The following is an 8,154-nucleotide window of genomic DNA, read 5'->3' on the forward strand; positions in this document are numbered from 1 at the left end:
AAAAAGATAGCGATTGCTACTCGGTGAATCATGGCGAAAAAAACCTTGAAATGTATTCACCATCTGCTCATTGAATAGGGTGATTCACCGTTTTTGTCAAAAATTCGCCAATCAGCACAAATTCGCCATAAAAACATGGCGAATCAGGCTCATTGAATACCGCCCATAATGTAGGGGGGTAGCTAGTTCATCCCTTAATTCCATTAGTACCCTTGGATGAATCCCATCTGGTCCCGGTGATTTATTTGTTTTGATTTTGCTGAGCCTCAGTATTCTTTCCTTCGGCGTGAAATCCACAATGAGATCTGGCTTATTTGTCCCATTTGTGGTAGATGTTCGTTCCACAGTCTGCTTTCCCTTAGTAAATACTGATGAGAAGAACTCATTTAACAGTTTTGCTTTTCCCTTATCCTCAGTAACACTTTTTCCACTAATATCAGTTAATGGGCCTATGTTTTCCTTAATTAAACGCTTACTGTTTATGTATTTAAAAAACTTCTTGGGGTTAGTTTTGCTTTCAGTGGCTATGCGCTCTTCATATTTTTTAGCTGCTTTGATTACCCCTTTACAAGTTTTGTTTGATTATTTGTATTTTGCGAACGCCTCCTCATTCAAGTTATTTTTATAGAATTTAAATGCTCTGGTTTTATTGTTGATAGCTGACCTTACTTTTTTGTCCAACCATGGTGGCTTTTTTTTAATTGAATTTACCCTTATTTACTTTAGGAATGTATTTAATAGTTAATGATTCAAGCACCTTTTTTAGAGTATCCCACATTTCCTCTGCATTTTTTCCCTCCATAACCGTTTTCCACCCAATTCCTGTAAGGGCTTCCCTGAATAATTCAAAGTTCGCTTTTCTGAAGTTTAGTATTTTTGCAGATCCTTTTTGATGTAATTTACTGAAGTTGATTTCCAGTGAAACCATATTGTGATCACTGTTCCCTAGGTGTTCAATTACTTTTGTGTTTGAAACTAAGTCTATGTTATTTGTTAATACTAAATCCAAGAGTGCCTCAGTACGAGTTGGAGCTTCTACCATTTGTGTAATAAACTGATCTTTAAGTAAAATTAAGAACCCATTGCTTCTTGCTGATTTACCTGTTTCGTTTTCCCAATCAATGTCGGGTAAATTAAAATCCCCCATAATTAATACCTGACCCTGATTTGATGATTGTTTGATTTGGTTTAAAAGAAGAGACTCTTCCCTTTCGTTTATGTTCGGTGGTCTGTAGCATACCCCTATTATAATTTAGTTTTTTTGTTTTTTTTATTATTGTCAGTTATCTCTGCCCACACTGCTTCCGAGTTATCTTCTTCTATATCTGTGCTAATTATTTTCTCACATGATGTTAAGTTAATCATACTTTATTTAGACAGTTCATGCAAATAAGTAATAGTTGTTAATGACTATTTCAGTTTCAAGGCACACACAATGGGGGCTTTCGGGGACAGCGTTTGGCGGGCTCCACGGTATTATAGCACCTGCAGTTTTACTGCTCACAGGGCAGCTTTCTCAAAAAAAAAAAAAAAGGCAGATTTCTAAAAAAAAAAAAAGGCAGAAGTCCTGCAACCGCTGTCTACCCTCTGAACAATGGAATGGGATCATTCGTCAGACTGCATTAGGTCTACACCATTAGGTCGACTTGCATTTAGGTCGACCTGACTGAATGTCGACATGGGTTAGGTCGACAGGGTCATTAGGTCGACAGTGAAAAAGTTTACATGTTTTTTTTTTCCATATTTCAAGCGTCGACACAGTCAACATAGCACCGCGTCCCCTCACATGGCTTGCTGCGCTCGCCATGCTTCAGGCACAGTGCCTCGCTACACCCAACACACTATTTTATTCTCCCACCATGCCCTAGTGGATGGTAGGGCATGAAATACCGCCTGTCGGCACAAGTCGACTCATAAAACAGTCAAATGACCCCATGTCGACCTTTTGCCTGTTGACATTCCCCATGTGGACCTAATGACCCTGCCAACCTTGTAAAAGTCGACCTAATGACCCTGTCGACCTTCAGTCATGTCAACCTAAATGCATGTCTGCCTAAATGCAGGTCGACCTAGTGGTGTAGACCTAATGCTTGTAGACCTAAATGCTGTAGACAATATGACCGTATCCACTGAACAATCTAGTGCGGCCACACTGAGGGGCAGATTTATTAAGCTCGGTGAAGTGATAAAGGGGGAAATTTACCAAAATGGATTCATAAAAAAATAGGTGTATTCGTAGGCAGAAATACACCTATTTTTTACACATTTGTATTTTCGGGATTTACAATCCCGAAAATACAACAATTCGTATTCCTAAAGATGGCACATTCGTATTTGTATTTACAAATACGAATGTCTACACCATCGATCGAATACGACAGAAATCACCATTCAAAAGAATGGTGGTTCCTGATTTACTAAGCAGCCGTACTGATAATACGGCTGCTACTTGGTGTAAAACAGGCACGCAAATACGACAGGAAAATACACCTTGCTTTCCCTGTCGTATTTGCTTTAAGCCTGCACGGATCAGTCAGATCTGTGCAGGCTTCGGGGAAAAAAAAAAATAGAAAAATTAAATAAATAAATAAATAAAAAAAACGGCGTGGGGTCCCCCCCACAGCTGTAACCAGCACCAGACTGAAAGAGCCGGGGGGCTGGTAATTAAAAATCAGGGAACCTGACAAATAGGGGTTCCCCGATTTTTAACAACCAGCCCCAGGGTCCGGGGCTGGTTCCCAAAATACGGGGGACAAAATGACTAGGGGTCCCCCGTATTTTAAGAACCAGCCCCAGGCCAAACCAGCCAGCAGGGTAATGTCACAGCCGGGGGACACTTATGATATAAGGTCCCGTGGCCAAAACATCACCCTACTGACCAGTCAGCCTGGCCAGGGGCCCTGGGGGAGTGGGGACCCCCCCAATGAAGGGGTCCCCCCCCTCCAGGACTTACCTGACCAGGCTGAAGCCTGGTGCTGTCCCCGGTGACCCTGGAGCGGTGGTCACCGGGCTGATAAAAGTGTAAAAAAAAGAATAAACTATTGTCTAATACTGGGGAACTATGAGTCCCAGCAAGCCTCCCCTGCAAGCTGGGACTTGGAGAACCACAAGTCCCAGCCTGCGGGGCATTAAAGGGCCCGCTGGCACTTGTAGTTCCACAGTAATAAAAATAGTGAAATAAAACACACTGACACACACTTAAAATAAAACTTTAATACATCCAAAGCCCATACATACTGATACTTACCTATCTTCATCCCATAGGTAGCCCTGGTCCTGATCTTCTGGTCCTGTGTCGTCTTCTGGCTCCATGTCGACCGTCGCTGTCGCCGTTGCCGTCCGGGTCCGACGAAATCCATGGAGGAACCTATGGAAGGAAACCATACTCACCTGTCCCAGGGCGACGTAGTCCAAGGGGGTCTTGGCAAAAAAGGAATAGGAAGACTGATGCATTTATAATTTCTAGATTAACTTTGAGAGGAACTTCCACTTTGTCTTGTGTGCAGTTAAGTGCTTTAGTAATGTTATAAATTACCATCTGCAGCCCCTATTGATGATTTATGTACCCTTGTTGAGCAAGGGTTTATGGTGGAGATGCTTTATTAGATAATGTCCGTAAAAAAACGACTTCAGGCATTGGGAATTTCAGCTCAACGTTTTATCTGGTTGCATTCCTGGAATGCTAATCCAGATGCTAAGCGGACCATATAAGCAGTACCTTTCTTTTTGGGTTTTCGCTTATAAAATAATTTCTGAAGCTACAAGAGAAAAAAAAAAAGAAGAAAAAAAGGATGTAGCTTCTAATTTCTACTCCCAAATCCTCTTGATTTTGTTCCATTCAATCTCAAGGATGTAGACCATTTCAGATATCTCAAGGAGTGTCCACCTACTCCGGCAGAGGAATCTTTGACACACTGAGCACTACCAGTGCCCTCGACCTTCCATTAAGACTGCAGATAAACCACCTGCAAGCTAAGGTCTCTAAAACCCTCCCAGGTGGTTGGGGCATCCCTCTTCCAATTCCAGTATGTTTGATTACATACAGCTGAACCTGCAGCAGTGGGTACAGGTCATTGTGACAATTGGAATTATTGATCCATATGGAGGGGTCAAATGGAGGCACAATCACAGGGGTTTTTTAGACAATTAGAGCAACTGCTAGGTAACCAGGTTTAGTTAGACCTGTATAACAGAATACAAAAACAAGTGAATTTAGCAGCGCTAAAGATAGGGTTGATTGGATTGACTTAAATTTTTTTTTTTTATAAATAATCAACACATATTAATAAATGGCCATTACAACACCTAGACAAAAGCTTATGGCATCAATAAAGCACTTTGAAATAGGTGCTCAAATGCCACAGCACATGAGTCCGTTCCTTAAGGAATTCAGGGCTTCAAATCTCAGGCCATGTGGTCGGAGTGATGTTTCTTCCGATTCCAACTTGAAAAGGGGTTTGTAGAGTCTCTTGGTATCCTCAGCATGTATGGCGTGGCTTGAAACCGCCGTTCCATGGATGCAGACCTGTAGCAATTTTCAAGGCTGGTTGAACATCAGTGGTGCAATGGTTGAAGGGCTGGACAGGAGCTGTAGGTCCAGCTCCTCTCTAGCTCTTTATCCATTGCACCATTGAAGTTTGTACCAGCCTTGGAAATTGCTACAGGTCTGCATCCATCTTCTCTTCACCCCTCTTTAACACAGAGGGGTATTCAATTATAGCAGGATTGTTCACCAAGTGAAATTAATTCACACTATTCAATGCCCGTGTTGAAAAATACAGCATGGGTGAAAACCATGTAGATCAGCAAATTTGTCACTGATACATGTTTTCAACCTATTTTGGGTCTATTTTTGCCCCCCAAAATTGCACAAGTTAAAGCACATCTTGGTTGTTTCGTTTCAAATCCATTGTGGTGGTGTATAGAGCCCAAATACTGAGAATTGTGTCAATGTCCCAATATTTATGGACCAGACTGTATGTGGGACTGCACATGTCCTGCAAGATCACACCTGTGGGCCTTATTCTAGTTCTGCAGTGCACATGGTTTTGTCCAGCTAAGAAGGAATTTGCCTCTAAGAGTGAACTAGAATAAGGCCCTGTGTCCCCAAAATGCAGCCAGTTGAAAGTGGTGCTGCCTGTGTTTCCAGAAAATAGGCATGTAGTCCCAGTTTTCTGGGAGTGGTGAGGTCAATGTCTGTATCTTAGGCCCAGATTTACTGGCTTCGCAAGCAGGCACAGTATATGACCATTATAAGTACGCTTAGGCTTATTCAGATGGCTGATGCTGCAAACATTGCAAGCAGACACAGCACTATGATCTGAAATGCTGGCAGGAGGTGTCTTTTTCCCTGCAGGTATTAGCATGTTGTTATCAGCGGCGTAACTATAGCACCGCAGCCCCCGCGGGGGAGCGCTGTGCATGGGAGGGCGCCGGGGGCTGCGGTGCTATCGTTACACCCCCCCAATCCCCCGCAGACTTACCTATCTCGCTGGTCCCGGCGGCTCCGTTCTTCTGCTGAGGACCACCACAAAATGGCCGCCCCCATATAGCACACGGTTCTCTGAAACTGTCTGCTTGTGGTGGTCCTCAGCAGAAGAACGGAGCCGCCGGGACCAGCGCGATAGGTAAGGATGCGGGGGGGTGCCTGGCGGGGGGGGCACCCAAAACTTAGCTACGCCACTGGTTGTTATATAGCAATTGCTGTGCAACAGCATCCATTTCTGAATCAGGCTCCCAGTCTTTATACCGATAATCCTAGAAATATCAGGAATTAGTTCCACAATATGAAGGAGCATCATAATCTCCTAGGAGTGTTTTTGCTGTTATTTTCATAGGGATCCCATTATGCAATGTAACAGCAGCTCTCCAGAGACAGCAAATCACTCAAAGACCTAGCACTGACTTTTATTGCTGTATTATATGGGTATAGACAGATTACTTAAAGTAGTGTGTATAGGGAATTATTGTATTAGTGTTTTTAATGAATTATGTACAGGTATATACTATAGGGATATTGATAATAAGGTCAACCAAATTAAGGTAGACTTGCATTAAGTCGACCACGGAAGGTTGACAGGCCTTATGTCGACAGAGGCAAAAGGTCAACAAGGTCAAAAAGGTCGACACAAGCATTAGGTCAAAGGTCAATGTGGCCTTTTCACATTCCCTAATATAAACATAGTCCCTATGGACACAGTATCGGTGCAACACATCAATTCACCATGCTTTGGGTACACTATTACATTCTCCCTCCGTGCCCCAGTGCAGGCATTCCCAACCACAGTCCTCAAGGCACACCAACAGTGCAGGTTTTAGTGATATCCAGGCTTCAGCACAGATGGTTTAATCAGAAAAACTCAGGTACTAATTAAGTCACCTGTGCTCAAGCCTGGACATCACTAAAACATGCACTGTTGCCTTGAGGACCGTGGTAGTGAATGGTGATGGTAGGGCATGAAATACCACCTGTCGAGCACCTCAGCTCAAAAAAATGTGAAAAACCCATGTTAACCTTACCAATTTCGACCTAATGCTTGGGTCACCCCCTTTTGACCCTGTCAACCGTAGGCATGTCAACCTAATGACCGTTTCGCATACTATAGCTAGTATTCGTATTGTTATATACACTGAGTGTGTAACACCACTGAATAGCAATATTATCTATACTATGAGGAAAACCAGTACAATATATTTATGTGGTGTAGCGAGTGTATGATTAAAAGTTACATGATGGTCTCAGGTATTGAAAAGAACAACATTAGAAATACATTAAAAAGGGCTCATTTTGTTGGCAGGTGGACAGAACCATGTTGTGGGTGGGACTGATGTGACTTGCAAAGAGAGGGTGAGTTACTTTGTTTCTGTGCAGTGTAAATACTGGCTGCTTAATTTTAACACTGCAATTTAGATGTCCGTTTCAACACACCCCACCCAAATCTGTCTCCCACTGCACAGGTTACGCCTGCCCCACTTGCAGTGCACATGTTTTTTTTGTCCATTTGCTAGCAGGGGGGACGCTGACAGCAGGTGTGAATTAGGCCCATATGCCCCTTGCCAATAGCAAAGTAGTTTACTTAAAACTGGAAATGTGGGTACTGAGAGTGACACATTATTAACTCTCCTCTTTGCCATCAATATGGATTTATTAAATGTAAATACAACTAATTCCTATTGCAGCATCTTTAGATTTTAATTACTCAATAAGCTTCTAGCAATATCTTCAATAACCCTAATCAGTCTGTGTACTGTAGTTTGTCTTTTGTAGGAGTCACTTCTGTAGGTGGAAAATAAGACAGATGTATGGGCCACCGATGATTCATAAGGTGCCTATACACTTATAGCATTTGGACACTTTTCACCCAATTCCGATGCATCTGTCCGAGAACTCAGGTGAAAAGTGGTAAGTCATATGTGCCTAACCTCCGATTCCGTGATCTGGTGCACATCAGATACGGATATCGCAATTGTTGCACTTTTGTTGCATTTTTCAAATCCAGTAGCAGTTGCTAGGGCCACATACGATACAACATTTGCTAAAGTACCGCATATGCTGTGTGGAATCCTGTGGTTTTCTGCCACCCTGATACTTAGGTCAGTATCATCTGCTGATGCAGCAATAAACAAGAAATTGAAATAGTCCCAAGGCACAGCCAAGCCGTGCAGGCACAAGTTAGGTGAGGAACCACAAAAGCTTCCCTATTGGCAAAGCTTTACAGAAGAAAACAAAGTTGTCAGCACTGGATTTGTTGTCACAGTTGATAGACCGAGATTCCTCAGTCAATGTTCGATGTATATGCAAAACAAATGTAAATGCAATGTATCAGAATGGGATGTAATTATAAGGGTTATGTTGATAGAGCCCAGTGATTTTAAGGGGGAATCCGTATCCAACTCACAGGAAAGTGGGAAAAAATACACCGATAAAAAGGTATCTTTTTTGTGATAAATCCTCCAGGATCACAACGGGCTGTATAGATATACCTTTATAGGTGTATCTTTTCCAACTTTCCTGTGAGTTGGGTGCGGACTCCCTCTTAAAATCACTGGTCTCTATCAACATAACCCTTATAATTACATCCCATTCGGATACATTGCATTTACATTTGTTTTGCATATACATCGAACATTGACTGAGGAATCTCGGTCTATCAA

This window comes from Crinia signifera, chromosome 8 (genome assembly GCF_055691185.1).
Source record: "Crinia signifera chromosome 8, ASM5569118v1, whole genome shotgun sequence".
NCBI classification, from domain to species: domain Eukaryota; kingdom Metazoa; phylum Chordata; class Amphibia; order Anura; family Myobatrachidae; genus Crinia; species Crinia signifera.